This window comes from Lutra lutra, chromosome 17, assembly GCF_902655055.1.
Source record: "Lutra lutra chromosome 17, mLutLut1.2, whole genome shotgun sequence".
NCBI classification, from domain to species: domain Eukaryota; kingdom Metazoa; phylum Chordata; class Mammalia; order Carnivora; family Mustelidae; genus Lutra; species Lutra lutra.
The window spans coordinates 25,481,419-25,497,069 of NC_062294.1; the positions used below are offsets into that span (position 1 = coordinate 25,481,419).

Below are 15,651 nucleotides of genomic sequence, written 5' to 3' on the forward strand. Positions count from 1 at the left end.
CTCAGGCATCACCCCAGACCTACTGAATTAGAACCTCCAGGAGTAGAGGTCCAGGTTTCTGTTTCAATGGGCTCTGTAGGTGATTCCTATCAGTGTTTAAGAAGCAATGTGGTGAACTATATATAGCTCAATGCCAGTGGGAAAGCTATCTGGCCCCTGAGATGTCAATATAACTGTTGAAACCTGGAGTCCATGGCCTGGGTGTGCTAGTTTGCTAGAGTTGCTAGAATAATCAGACCAGGGGGCTTACACAACAGAAATTAACTGCCTCACAGTTCTGGAGGCTGGAATTCCAAGACCGAAACGTCTGCTAGGTTGACTCCTTCTGACAACTGCAAGGGAAAGATCTTTTGTAGTCCTCTCTCCTGGGTCTGTAGATGACTGTCTTCCCCTGTGTCTCTTCAAATCATCTTCCCTCTATGTATGTCGCTATCCAAATTTCCCCTTTCTGTAAGGACACAGGTCATATAGGATTAGGGCCCATTCATCCTAATGAATCCATGTTTACTTGATTACCTCTGTAAAGACCCTAAAATACTAGAAGTATGAAATACTAGAAGACATGCTGAAATACCAGAAGTTATAGGAATTCAACATATGAATTTGGGGAGCAGGGAGTGGGGTACAATTCAACACATAGCCCTGAGGCACTCCCTAAGTTTAAGCATTCATTACTTTACAAATAGTCAGCTTTGGGCTAACACTTTGGTTTTTGCTCTCACACACAGCCATGTCACCCTGAGTAGGATACTAATCCCTCTCTTTAGTTCCCAGGTGAACTCTAATAATGCCAAGTTTTGGTAGATTTTACTGTATCCTCCAGATGATTGTCATGGGGAGACAAGTGTTGCGTGTGGCTTAGCATCTGCCCCTTACTTTCCCCTCCTTACTCCCTCTTCTGTTCTTGACCTACCTTTTTAAGCATAAACTCTTTGTCTGCTGCTGTGCTAACTACCAATGGCTCCAAGGTGGAAGAGAAAACGCCATGATCCCTGTCATGTACACTGAGAGGCGGTACTTTAATGTTCTCACCCCTGATTTAAGATAACATGGTTAAAATTAGTATAACATTTGCTTCTGATTTGCTTTAAAATTCTTGATACAGACATTGTTAATTATGCCTCTCATTTCAAAAACAACATTCTTCTTGATGCAAATGGTTTGTGGCCTTCTGACTTTCAGATGCTCAAATGTTGTGAATGATCCTGAGTTTTTTTATGAGTAGTGAAATGTAAATCACACACTCTATCAGAGCTCTATTAATCTTTATTGTTAGGAGCTGACTTTCATCCTTCTATGGACATTGATCTTTTATTCCTAGTTCAGTAGATGCAGTGTCAATGTTAATATCAACTTTTGAAGGGGGGGATTGCAATATTAAAAAACCTATAGAGCACCTTAAATGCTTATTCGTTTATTAATCAAGCAGCATCTTGTATCAAGCCTCACACCTCAAAGTTCAAATGCCCCAACATAACTCATATCTCACCCTCAAAACCCAACCTCATCCTTGCCTTTCCCAATAAATGGCACCATTGTCCTCCAGGCACCAGCACCAACTTCTCACCTTTTCTTCACTGCCCACATCCAATCCATCAGCAAATGTGTCCAGTATTGCCTCAAAAATAGATCTTGAATCGAGTCACTTCTCCCAGCCTCCACTTCTACCATAGTATTGGCTACTACATTTGTTGACTATCTGACATATCCTCCTGGCTGTTCCATTTCAACTCTCAATCCCCACTTTTCATTTAAATCACAACAGCCAAAGTGGTCTTTTTGAAACTTAAAACATGTCATTTCTCTAGGTAAAACCCTCCAATGCTTTCTTAGTGTGTTTCAAATAACGTCCAAACTCGGCACCTTGACTTACAAAACCATGCACATTTCCCATTCTGACTTCATCTTGTGTAATGCTCATTAGGCCAGATACAGTGGCTTAATTCCTCAACAAGGAATGTCACCTTTACTCATCACAATAGTGCCTTGGCACAGTGGTTGGTAGAGAGAACACTACGGATGAGGATTTAATAAAATTAAAGAATTTTCCCAAGTGCACATAGCTAGTAAGTTCTACAGCTAAAATTCATACCCAGTTTTTGGTATATATTACATGCCAGACACTGGGCCAAGTCCTTTAGACATATTTATTTATTTGGTATTTATATCAGCTCTGTAATATAAATATAAATGTGTGTGTGTGTGTGTGTGTGTGTCCTTCATTTGATGGATAAGGAAACTGAGATTCAAAGAAGTTTAGTAACTAGCTTATGGTCACACAGCCAGTAAATGGCAGACTTGGGATCTGAACCCAGACAGGTGGCTCCTTGTTCACGCTGTTATCACTCTACATTCTGTCACTGTCTTACTACCACTTGGATTCTCCACATTCCAGACTCTTTTTATCTTTAAAGTGCAGTTAAGCTACTTACCTACCTTAAAAAGTTATTTAGAGATTAAAGGAACGAATTATACATGAAATTCAAAAAAATTAAAAACAAGTTCCATTTAATCACTACAGTGAGAGGGAGTCTGGCCCAGAACTCTCAAGTGTATGAGATAAAATAAGAAGTATAAACTTCCGTGCTTGACAGTAGATTAAGACAGGGTAAAGGAAATAGAAATAACATCATCAAGAAGATAAATACAGATTCATGAAAAATGCATTGGCATCCATGGCCCTGGGGATATAAGTAGTCAAACTGAAGACCCAGATGACGTAAAGTCCAATTTCTTAAATATACTAAGCCCAGAGCAATTTGGCAGGAGTGAGATCATAATTCCACAATGTTCATTTTCACCTCTTCTGTGTCCTTTCCCACTGCATTCAAGACCCAGCCTTCTCGGTATCAACCCAGCAGCCAGAAAAGTGGTGTGATCCCTGGAGGAGGCCACTTGGCGTCTGACTCTGACATGGTGTGAAGCCCACGTCCTGCTGTCTTTCACAGTTTTACTTGGAGACGATTCACAGGATGGTTCCTGTGGTTCCTGATCCAGCCAGGGGACACAAAAGTGGCAATTTGACTTGAAAGAAAATTAATGTTTCTCTCTAAATTGGCAACTACCATGACCAGTCAAGATTCCCTACCACCTCCATCCCAGCTGCACTCCATGAACTATAAAAAGGAAAAGACAAAACTATGTGAACAATCTCTCTCTGTCCCTCAAAATCTATCGCTGCAGGTATTAGTAGCAAAAATGAATGAAGTATCTGTATTGATGTTTTTAGAGTTGCCAAAGGGTTTCCTCTCTTGGTCTTCTCTGCCCACTCTCTACAGACGACCAGCCTTCTATCTCTCCCATTCTCCAGGTTCCATCTAGCTCAGGAATGTGAAGAACATGTGTTTCTTCTCCATGGAACAATGTCTGTCCTGCTTGTTATGAGTTGAATTGTGCCCCCCTCCTTCCCAGGTGAATTCATATACTCAAGTCCTAGGATTTCAGAAGGCAACCCTGTTGGAGAGAAGGCTATTACGGAGGTAACCAAACTAAAACAAGGTCATTAGGTGGGCCGTAATCCAATATAAAGAATGTTCTTGTAAAAGAAGGAAATTTGGACAGAGGCACACCCAGAGAAGACAAGGTGAAGAGACACAGGAAGAAGATGGCCATCTACAAAGCGTGGAATGCTGGCAGCTACCAGAGGCTAGGAAGCTGGGAACAGATCCTTCCCCAGTGCCTTTGGAGAGAGTAAGTCCCAACTGGAACCTTGGTTTTAGACTCCTGGCTTTCAGAACTATGACAGAATAAATCCCAGTTGTTCTAAGCCACCTAGTTTGTAGTACTTTGCTATAGCAGCCCTAGCCAACAAATCTACTGATCTTTATATAACGATCTTCTTTTAATCCTTCAGACTAAGATTGGCATTCTCTGACCCTCCTATCTGAGGTACCTCTGAATGTCCTTACGCCTGCACCCCTTTGTTTCGTTCAAAGTGCTAAACACAGTTGATACCTATTCAACCTCCCTCACATGCTCTCTCCCTCTGTGTGTGTTTGTGTGTGTGTGTGTGTGTGTGTGTGTGTAAGATAAATCTCCTCGGAGAAGGAACTACAATTTTCCTGTTAACATTTCTATTCCAGCCATCTGGCATAGTGTCTGGCACATAGTAATTGCTAAAGAAATAAACATATTTAATAAATGGAGAAGAATCTGGAAACAAAAACTCAACAAACATTTAAAAAAAAAAAAAAAGAGCAAATGCAAATCGTACCTTCTGAGACATGTCCTACAAGTTTGGGGACTTTGTCCCACCAGAATGCAATTTAAAAACATGAAAGAAAGCCACTCTAAACTCTTGATAAAATTTTTCCTTTTCTCTTGCCATTTGCCATCTCAGAACTTTTTGACTCCTGCTAAATTTCACCAGACTGGCGAGTTTGTAGGGAGCCACTCAATATTCATTTGGAGCCTCTGGGAAGTCTTGCTAAGGCAGGCCCTGTAGGCTTCTTCCTTACCAGGTGGGAAAGAATTGATCAAACAAGAGAGTGCTTCATGAGATGTCCAGGAGGTGAAGGGAATAGGAGAAAAGCTTGGCTCTGTTATTTGCCAGCCCCTGCTGGCACCTTCATGCCTGGAAAATAAGCATTAGGAAAGAAAAACTTATAAAAGCTGCCTCTCATTGCCTATAGCTCAAAGGTCAGAATTGAACAAATGCTAATACTGCACAGAAAATTGCCTCTGAAAAGTTCTCTTCCTAGATCTATATCCGACATGCAAATATAGTAGCGTCTTATTTTTCCTTCTTAACTCCTAAGGGTTATAGATGTCTCACTTTCATGCCAACAATGGTGAGAATCTTGATCTTGGACTCCAACTCTGGATCCCACAGTTTAAAAGGCACATGACCAACACAGGACACAGTCAGAGGAAGGTCAGAGGTAAGGTTACAGAAACAAAGGCAGAAGGCAGATATTAAACCAGGGAATAGCATTAGACAGAAGGGCCTAGTGATACTTACCCTGGAAAATAAAATGCATTATGATCTGTGGGGATTGGGAGGAAAGAAGTAGGGCCAGTGAGTGTGACAATTAGATTGGACAGAACTTTAGCTCCATCTAAAAAGACCTTATATTGAGATGTACTCTTTTAAAAGCAGCTGAGTTTCCTGTGTAAGAAGACTCTCCCTGTGTAAAACACTCCCTGGCCTGTTTATAGGGCAGTCTTACAGAGGAATTGCAGGGGGAAGTCTAAATCTCCTTCAGCACTAATGATGGTGATTTCATAAAACTTGCCCCAAAGTCCAGCCTGTCTCACTTACCCAGTTTTTACCTGGGAGGAACCACTAATACTTGTAGACCCTATTATTTGTAGAATCCCAAAGACGTCTATCTGAATTGATGAGAGACATTCAAGGTCTGGGCATCTCATTCTTTATCCACTAAGACTCACTTGCCCCAAAGACTTGTCATTTAGCATAAAGAAGTAGCTGCTTTGTCAAGTTTTTCTTTGCCTTTCCTATAATTACCAGTCCCTAGGAAGCCTATGAGTCTCCAAGCAATTCGGTCATCTCTCCTCTGGCTCCTCATCATCTACAGGGGAAAGCCCAGTCTTGAAATCTTCCATAATCTGGCATCTGCCTCCCTCTTCAGGCTCAACTGCTTTTCTTTACCCTTTACCCTTTTCTTTACCCTTTCTCTACATCCTCTATTACCACTCTGCCAAGATGTCCTTTCGTCCCTAAAGCTTCTAGAGCACACCTGAAGGATCTCCTCTGAGATTCCTGCACAACACACGGTTTGCATAATAAACATTTCTATAATGCTACTTATCATACCACACTCTGAGTCTCCTATTCCACTGTGTCCTTCTTGGGAGCAGGGCTTGAATTGTTCACATCCAAATGTCCACTATCTAATGTATTACCACACACAGAGCAGAACCTCAGTAAATATTTTAAGTCCACTATATATACCTATGGTATCAAGAAATTGAATTTACAGCCATAGACAACAGTCTTTCTATAAATTCTAGTAAAATACACAGAGTAGAGTTTTTGTTTTTTTTAAAGATTTTTATTTATTTATTTCACAGAGAGAGATCACAAGTAGGCAGAGAGGCAGGCAGAGAGAGAGATAGAGGAGGAAGCAGGTTCTCCACTGAGCAGAGAGCCCAATGCGGGACTCGATCCCAGGACACTGAGATCATGACCTGAGCCAAAGGCAGAGGCTTAACCCACTGAGCCACCCAGGTGCCCCAGAGTAGAGTTTTTTAAATACTGTTTGTGATTTAGTAAATGAATATACTGTCCCTGGCATAAATATTTTTTTCTTTTCAAATTATATTAATACATTTAACTGAAACAATATTGTTCATTTAACAATACCAACATTTTTATTCACGTATTTTGTCTTCAGCTTTTTCTCCCCTCTCCTTGATTTTCGCTCTTTCTTTCACCCTTCACTTTCAGCCCATTGCCCATCTCTAATAATTAATCTAAGCTGTTCTCCACCTTCCCTTGAAGTCTTCCTTTCTTTTCTAAGACATTCTTAAAGTACATATTAGATACCAGAAATAGTGAGCTTTGTGCTGGAGACCGAGATATTAAGACGACATGCTTTTCATTTAATGATTTTTCATCTGGTGGAAAAAACAGACTAGTGGAGCAATACTAAAATAAAGCATAGTAAATATGAAAATAGGCAGTGGTAAGGCTAGACAGCTATAGGTGTTCAGAAATGGGGTACCTTCCTTAACAGGGATAGCCTGGAATGCTTCCCAGGGGACATGATGCTCAATTCTGTTTTAATATCCTACCATAAATGGACTTGCCCAAACTCCAAAACTGGAGTCAATATATTCTATAAATGGAAGACTAAGGAAAAGTCAACTTTTATGTCTTGAATGAAAAAATTCCTAAAGCATTGGTTATCGAAGTCCTAAGTGACTTCTATTCCTATAATAGTTGTCTTTTCCTTCAAGTCATCTTCATAATGGGTACTAATTGCTAACGGGCCATATTGATCTTCTGGGAATTCACATCAGCTGTTAGGAATGGCTAGAGAGAGTGAGGGTAGATATTAACATAGACTGATTTCCATAACTTAAATGTTCAAAAATTGAAAAATGAACTAAATAGCAACATATCCATAAGATGAAATATTCAAAATTCAGTAAAAATAATGGCATAGATCTATATTTACTGACTTGGAAATAGGCCTATAACATATATCTGAGCAGAAAGGCAGTACATGTATGTACTGTTTTATTTGGGTGAAATGTTTGCAATCATTGATGTGCATAAAGAAACATAGAAAGGTACCCAAGTAAAATATTAATCCAAATGAATCATTTTTTGCATACCCTAGACAGGGAATTTGTGTTGCTTTTATTTTTCTTCTTTGCACAGTTGTGGGTTTATTTGATTTTTTTAAAATTAGCATGTCATTGGAAGAGCAGTGATAGCATTTAAGAACAGGGCTCCAGAAGACATCCAGATAGCTAACAGACACATGAAAAGACGCTCAGCATCACTCAGCTCAGGAAAATACAAATCAAGACAACAGTGAGATACCACCTCACACCCGTCAGAATGACTAAAATTAACAACTCAGGATAACAGGTGTTGGGGAGGTTGTAAAAAAAGGGGGGGGGGGAGGGATTACTCTCTTGCACTGTTGGTGGGAATGCAAACTGGTGCAGCCACTCTGGGAAATAGTATGGAGGTTCCTCAAAAAATTAAAAAATAGAATTATCCTGTAACCCAGCAGGTACACTACTAGGTTATTATCCAAAGGACACAAATATAGTGATTTGAAGGGGCACCTGCACCTCAATATTTAAAGCAGCAATGTCCAAAATAGCCAAAATATGGAAAGAGCCCATATGTCCATCAACTGATGAATGTATAAAGAAGATGTGGTACATATATACAATGGAATACTACTCAGCCATCAAAAGGACTCAGAAATAGGCAGAAAATGCTTGGTCATTTTGGTTACTTTGCACCACAAAATGGAATGGTCCCTGGAACACTGTTTTTAAGGAATTTTAATAATTACTGCAATGGTTATTTAACAAAAGCAACAAAAATATAGTTTAAATTATAGGGCTTACTCCTTTACATTCTTCAGACCTTGAGTCAAGTTTCATCTCATAAAGCACTTCTCTGGCCAATGAAAAACCAAAAACAAACAACCCTTCCCCCTTTACCACCAACAGACACTCCCATTCCCTCTTTTTTTTTCCTCCATAATGTCTTTCCCTACTTTATTTTTCCCATTGGCACTCATTACCATCTAACACACTGTTATTCGTTCATTCATTCATTCATCCATTCTGTTTGCTCTTGATCTCTTCCCAATAGAATCTCAGGCCCAGGAAGAGGATTCTTGCCTAGTTTATTAATGTATCCTCAGCAGTATTGGCACGTGGTAAAAATATAAATATAAAATGAATTTACATGTATATATTTATATAATATTAATATTTATATTGATGAATTAATAAAATATTAATATGTGCTTGTTACTATATCATTAATAATTATATTATATAATTAATAAAACATTAATGATATGTTTAAACTATATCATTAATAATACATTAATAAAACATGATGGTATATTTATATAATATTAATATATCATTATATTTATTATAAAAATATAGAATAAATATCCACTGAATGAATGAATGTTAATAAAGTTTACACTGACATGGTAAATGGTATATGTTGGGCATATATATCTATTCAACTTGTCCTTTCAGTAGAAAGTGATTTGACCAAAAATGCCAACTTAAGTGAAATCAACTGAGGCTGTTGTACACACTTGAACAAACTAGAGATGCAGCCTGATCTGAGCGGCGCTGGCGGAACAGGGGAAAGGCGGGGATCGGCATGAACTGGCTAAGAAGTAACACACAACTGGTATCTCTCTTACTCAGTTAAAGCAATGGTAAATAATTATGCCAGACTAAACTGGCTTCTTTTGGAGCTTCTTCTAGAGACTACAGCAAGGATGAGCCAGGTGATGAAGGAAAGAGTGATTTACAGAAGGAAGGAGAGAGACCATAAAACAAAGTCAAAAGAGACAGCAAAAAACTGACCAGAGCTACTGCCACCTCTAACAGTTCTCAGTTCCAAATACATGTCAGAACGGCCGTTCAGGAATGAGCAGCCTCCTGTGTTTTTTGTTGGTTGGTTGATTTCCCTTAAAGGAACTAAAATAGCTTTGTCTTTGCAATCCAAAGATCTATGCTAACAACTGAAGACTGGTTAACTAGAATAAGTAGTACACAAATTATGCGCTGGGTTTAAATCACTATTATTATTACTATTATTACTATTTTTAATATGCTCACCAAAACAAGACTAGAAGGAAATGTTCATCATGCCATGTCACTGTTGTCTTCTGATAGTGGGATTAAGTTATAATTATTTTTGTTTCATAATATATTTTAATATTTAATCTTTAAAATCTTCCATAATCAGTATGCTAAGAGCAAACATTTTAGGCATTTAAAAACCACTATGTAGTAAGTATTCAATATTTATATCATTGTTTGTCCATTTATTCATCAAGAAAACTCAAATGAAGTGCTTACTATTTGCCACCTATCTCTGCAGAATAGTAAGGAGGATGATGTCATTGCTAAGTTTCAAAAGTTATTTTGAATCATTGGCCAGAATATTCCTGCAAATTAGTATTATATTTTATTTATAATATATTTTATTTTATATTATTTTTATGTTATATATATAATATATAATATATATTATATTTTAAAACTATTGTGAATTCTAATAACACTTTTTTTTTAAAGATTTTATTTATTTATTTGACACACATAGAGAGAGAGAGAGAGAGATCACAAGTAGGCAGAGAGACAGGCAGAGAGAGGGGGAAGCAGGCTCACCGTCAAGCAGAGAGCCCGATGAGGGGCTCGATCCCAAGACCCTGAGATCATGACCTGAGCTGAAGGCAGAGGCTTAACCCACTGAGCCACCCAGGCGCCCCTCTAATAACACTTTCTTATGTGGAAATTAATTGCTTTTGAGAAGGACAAGTTGTAGAAAAGCCTTTTTTCAGCTATCCTTTCAGGGATGATGCTCAGATTTTGATGTTTTTACCTGTGGAAGAAGATGAAGGTCAAAGTGTTAATTCCACTATCATTAATACCATGATTCTAATTATTATCATTATACGTTTTTATAGCACCTTTCATCTTAGAGACTTTCAGGAACTAACTGCTTTGTCGATGAGCTGATTAACTCCTCACTGAGTCTGATGAAAATTTCTAGATGAAAAATAAAGTAGATCATCATAATGGGGTTCGGATATCTCTCCCCACGAAGTGGAATGAAACTATCGTGGTTGGTTTCACCTTCTTTTAAATTCGATATAATTTGAGTTGAACAGAGACTAACTGGAAAGTCCTGAAATTATCTCCCTCAGAACGTGAAGAGTGACAGTATCTGATCCAGCGGTTTCGGCAAGTGCATTCAATTTTGAAAGGCCAGTTAGATAAGGGAATATTGGCACAACTCTCCAGATATCCGTTCCCCAATTAACAATGTCATTTTCTGTTTTTCTAAATGGAGTCTGGGAAATTTGTCTTGGCAATACTGGTCTCTGCTTGGAGCTTATGCTTTTCACAGATGATGACTGCTCCAATTCCACAGCCTTGGAAAGATGTGGGCACAGGTGATGGAAGGTGATGGAGAAAATGAGAATAATAATATAATAATATGTAAACACCACAGCTTATACTATCCCTCCATGCCCTCCTGTGGCCAGGTTTCTACTTTACAGAAACCTATTTTTCAGTAAGAAGATACCTGTCTAGACATAGTAACAGAAGTCAGCTACATGGGTTTCACTTTGCATGGCATAATGAATGGACATCCAAGAAACAAAGAAGGAGATAAAAGATCAAAAATAAACAGAATATTTCTGTTGAGAAATTTTAGACTTGGACAGACTTCAGCAATCCTGTTGCTCACTCCACTGTGGTAGTTCACAGGTGTGTTCAGACGCTTGGCAAATTTTAAATGTATGTATGTGTATTTATGTGTGGTGCAGGGAATTTATGGATATATATGCTAAACACTTATATGTGTAAAGAATTTAGGATGGCGCATCCACCCTGCTCTTTACCTTTTCCCAACAAATTTCTTTATAACCAAAGACAGGAATGAGTTCCTAATGTGGAAGATGAATTCGAGAATTACCTCAAGGGAAAAAAAAAGTGAATACTGTTAATCTACAATGGTTATTCTAGCCTACAAGCTAGAATAGATACATTCCAATTATCTGTCCTCTTGTTATACCAATCAATAGTTCAGACATACGCCTTCCTCAAAGCTTACCAGTCATTTGAGTTCTAGCCAATAGCCTACTTTTCCACTCTTTTTCTTGATATTTATTGGAGGAACAACTGCATTTTACACCTAGACTGATTTATGAGTACATGGCCAGCGGTCCTTTCTGGTGACATGGTTTTTCTACTCTGAAGTAAGATTCTAACAAAGAAACTGGTGTGAGAAACTCTGACATCAGTTTGCATGTGCCCATCAGACACCAGCCACTGAGCTTACTTGTGGCTTTTGCAAGAAGGTCAAACACAAGCCATCAATAACCAGCAACACTGACAAGAAGATAGAGCTATCAGACCGGGGACTCAATGGAACCAGTCACAGGAAAGAGCTTATCTTTGTTGAACACATGCAGTGCTTTTCTTGTAAAATATGTCTTTTGAGTGAAAAGTAATCATGTCCACTTGTTTAACTGAGTGTTCATGTATTCTAATTTTATCTGGACAAACCTAGAAAAAGGAAAAGACATTGTCTGAGTGTTTGTATGGTAATGGGGATGGGGGTAAATATGCCCAGTATCCAACTGACCGAATTTTTAGAGGTCAGATAAAATTAAATTGAGGAGGCATTTAATGACTTGCACAGAAATACTCAGAATAGTTTTGTTTCTAATAGCTGAGAAGTGGAAGCAACGCAAATGTTCATCAAGAGGAATATGGCATACTCATTCATACATGAGTATACATGTATGAATTACTTATTGATTCACACAGTGATTCATACATTGTGTGGATGGTAGATTCATACAAGGTGATATATTGTGATTTATTAATACAGAATAAGACACTGTTCTGCGATTTAAAAAGTATCAAACCATCAATATAACAGCAACACAGATGAATCTCAAAAATTTTATTTTGAGAAAGAAAGTCAGAACCAAAGGAGTACATACTGTATTTACACTGAGCTCCAAGAACAGGCAAAACTAAGGCAAAAACATTTTGAGTAGTGATTCTACTTGGGGTACCCAGTAGGGCCCCCTCATTATACACATAATGAAAACTGAGGCTGCCAAAGCAGACTAGCAAGGTTATGAGAACAATTAGCAACAAAACTGGGATATAAATTCCCAGACATAGGCTGTGTCCTCTTGGCTCAAATTTATTCAGTCAACACATGCTTGTACACCCTACCCTTTGTTCCAGGTGCTATGCTAGGCATGAAAATCAAATGATAAAAATAGACTTAGCCGGTGCCCTAACTGGCAATAAAGCACAGAAGATAACGCATTTATTGCAAACCAAATACATTGGATTCGTAGTACACAGAATAAAACTTCTTAATAGAATATAGGTTGTTCATCTCACACCTTTAAGCCCTCACCCTTCCCCTACCTAGGAAGAGAGGAATCTGCTGAGCAATGACTTCAGTCCTTGGATCCTAATTTTCTCGAAGGTGGATACAGAGGCTACAGGTCTGTTCTTAAAGGCAGCCATATGAGAGTATCCTGCCATTTCCTGCCCTATCTCCAATACCTCCTCCATTCTGCAAAGTGAGGTCGCCTCTACCTTACTACTTTGGTAAAGCTGTAGTTGTTTTAGATCTGATTGTTTTCTTCACAATATTGTGAACTCCTTGTAGGCAGCGTATTATTTCATTCATCGCTCTATCCGCTGAGCATACACCCTCGTGTGCCGACTGCCTGAATTCTACGCTCTGCCTAGCAATCTAGACCCTTCCCATCACCCGCTGCTATATTCTTACTCCAGAGACTGTGGGTCTATCTAATATATAGGTTCCCCTATATATTAGATAGCCCCATGTATCCTTCGCTCTGGAGGGAAAATGGCTCCACCCAAAGGCTTAGATCTACTGTGGGACACGTATGTATTGATCGTGAGTTAGAACGGAATCCCCAAACTTCAGATGTTCTCCCATGGCCTCAGAGTCATTCATTCTAGTTCATCATCAGCCTCACCTCATCCAACCTAAAGGTCCAGTCAAACCTCAGGCTTTGAAAGTGGGAGCAAAGTCGGAAGGATAAAACCCTTATCTGATTCAGCTCAGGGTCCTTGGCCTCCCAGCACTGGAAACCTGAACAAACAAAGAAGTGAGTATCCCTCAGGGCTATATCCTGAAGTTCTCATGTGAAAGAGAAGAGGAAAAATGGAAGATAATTCTTAGAAGATACTACTTGGAAGAAAAGTCTCGTATAAGTGCCAAGTACTGAGTATACTATGACAAAATACGCAGGGGAAAAACAGACTACTCAAAATGGCTGCTATCAGAAAGACCCCCCCCACCCCAAAAAAAGCCTCATACCTGATTTTTTTTTTCTTTTCTGTTCTACAGTGTTCAATGTGTAAACAACAGTTCAGAGAGAAATAACAGAAATGGTGTATGTACCTACCTAGCACCATCAACTTCATTTGATGGGAAAGGATATTGGGCACAGGGCCTGTGGTCCAAGCTAGGGACCTCCTCCCCTCTGTATCCCTGCTTCTATCATTCCTTAACCAAAAAGTTAGATACTGCATAGACAACCTGCATTAGAGCCTCAATCATGATAAAAAAAAATAATAATAATAAGGTTTTAATATTTTCTTATTATTACTTATTTTTTGTTTGTAATTTCTTCAAAAGCATTACATACCATTGAGAGTCTATATGGACTTCAACAGAACGGGGGAAAGAAACTTTTAAACCCAAATGTATTATTGCTCTTTTGCCATGAGCATGTGTTCAGCTTAAGAATATTTATTCAGGCCCCAAAAATAGCTCTAGGCTTTTCTTTTTTTCAAGTTCAGTCACGAGTTACAAAGAGCCTTCATTATGAAAATTTAATTGAGCCACGTGGCTTTGTATCAATGTGCACCGTGAAATATTTTGCTTCTGCCAGTGGGAAAGATATTATTCTTAGTTAGGTTTCTAAAATCCTACCACTTTAATTCTTCTCTACCATTCTGAAATAGATCTGGTTTCTGGCAAATTGAGTCAGTAAGTAGAATTTATTTTTCCTTATAATTGTTTTATTTTCCTAAAAAAAAATACGTGCAACATGAAAAATGAAGCAGGGCTAGAATAAATGGCTGTCAACTCAACAAACCTTAAGTAAATTTTATGCCTGGTGCTGCCACTGGTATTCAATATCACTAGATATTTTACCTTGAATCATCACTGATGGACATTGATTTTGTCTTTGCTCTTCACAGCACAGCAAAATTAATGTGAAAGTCAGACTCAAATGAGTCCCAATGGTGTCCTCCGATCTCTGCTGAGAAGCACATTTCAAATACAGAAGAAATGGCAACCAGCTGAGACCCAGCGTATCTTGTATTGTAACAATTAATGGATATGAATAGCCCTCACAGGAGAGCTCAGGTTACCTTTATATCAACTTTGGAGGTGAGAGTCTGAAACAGTTCATTGAGGTTAATATGTAGTGGTTTTATGATTTGATTAATCCTCACCAATTAAAATGATGTTTCTCTTTTTTTCACATTATATTTTCATAATTATTCTTTTGGGTATGTGGATGTAACAGTAAAATGTCAACAAGGGGGCAATAATTTCATAGGAGTTTAGAGTCAGGGAAAAAATGTTTCCCTGAATGTAGTTTTTTTTTTTTTTTTTTTTTTAGAGAAGAAGAGAAAGATAAGAGTGTAATGTAGTGTTTAAGGAAAGTTTAAGGAAAGGGAAAGTAGCAGTGAACATAGGGCTTAGAGCACAGATCTCTATCCTTGATTCAAGAAGGCATGTGGTGACCTGTCACAATGACAGTGCCTAAAACTCCATGCTCCCATTTCTCTGGTTCGACCTAATTCCGGTGACACCACAGAGGACTGAAGAAAACACGAGAAACCATGTGATGTGAGCTTTGGACTATTAAAGATTGTAGAGGAGGTTTGTTCTTTGTTTTTACATCTCTCAGTACCTAATTCAGTTCACAGGGCAGAGAAGGTAGGTAGATGCTTAGAAAATTTTGAAGCATGACAAATAAAAGCCTGCCTGACATTACTATCTTTGTGGAGCAGGTACAGTTGGTGGTCCATTCCTAAACGCTTGGCTCTCACTTCTAAGCTCTGTACTCACCAACGGCATTTGATGGCAAACACAGGCAGCGCTCTGCCTAAAGGTTTCTCCCATTATCCAAGCATTCTCATCCCGCAAAGGGCAAGCCATCAGTGCTAGGTATTTAACAGCATGAGAAACAGCCCTCAGTGATTGACGGACAGGAGGAGCTGGTGGATTAATGACACAGTATCTTCATCTCTTGGGCAGAACAACTCAGGAATACTCAGCAATGTCACCCAGAGTTCCTTAGTGGGACTGACACCAGGGCTACAAAAGTAATCATCTGATTCATGCTCCCTATATTTTCTGCCTTTCCTTCC

At 38.7% G+C, this 15,651-nt stretch overlaps 1 long non-coding RNA gene across 1 annotated transcript in view; it reads right to left on the reverse strand.

Annotated features, from left to right (window-relative positions):
- Positions 1-9,943: 9,943 nt before the first annotated feature.
- LOC125089766 (uncharacterized) overlaps positions 9,944-15,651 on the reverse strand; it is a 186,744-nt gene continuing 181,036 nt past the window's right edge. The window contains exon 3 of the long non-coding RNA XR_007124056.1: positions 9,944-10,072. This is a non-coding gene — a long non-coding RNA (uncharacterized LOC125089766). The remainder of the gene's footprint in view (positions 10,073-15,651) is intronic.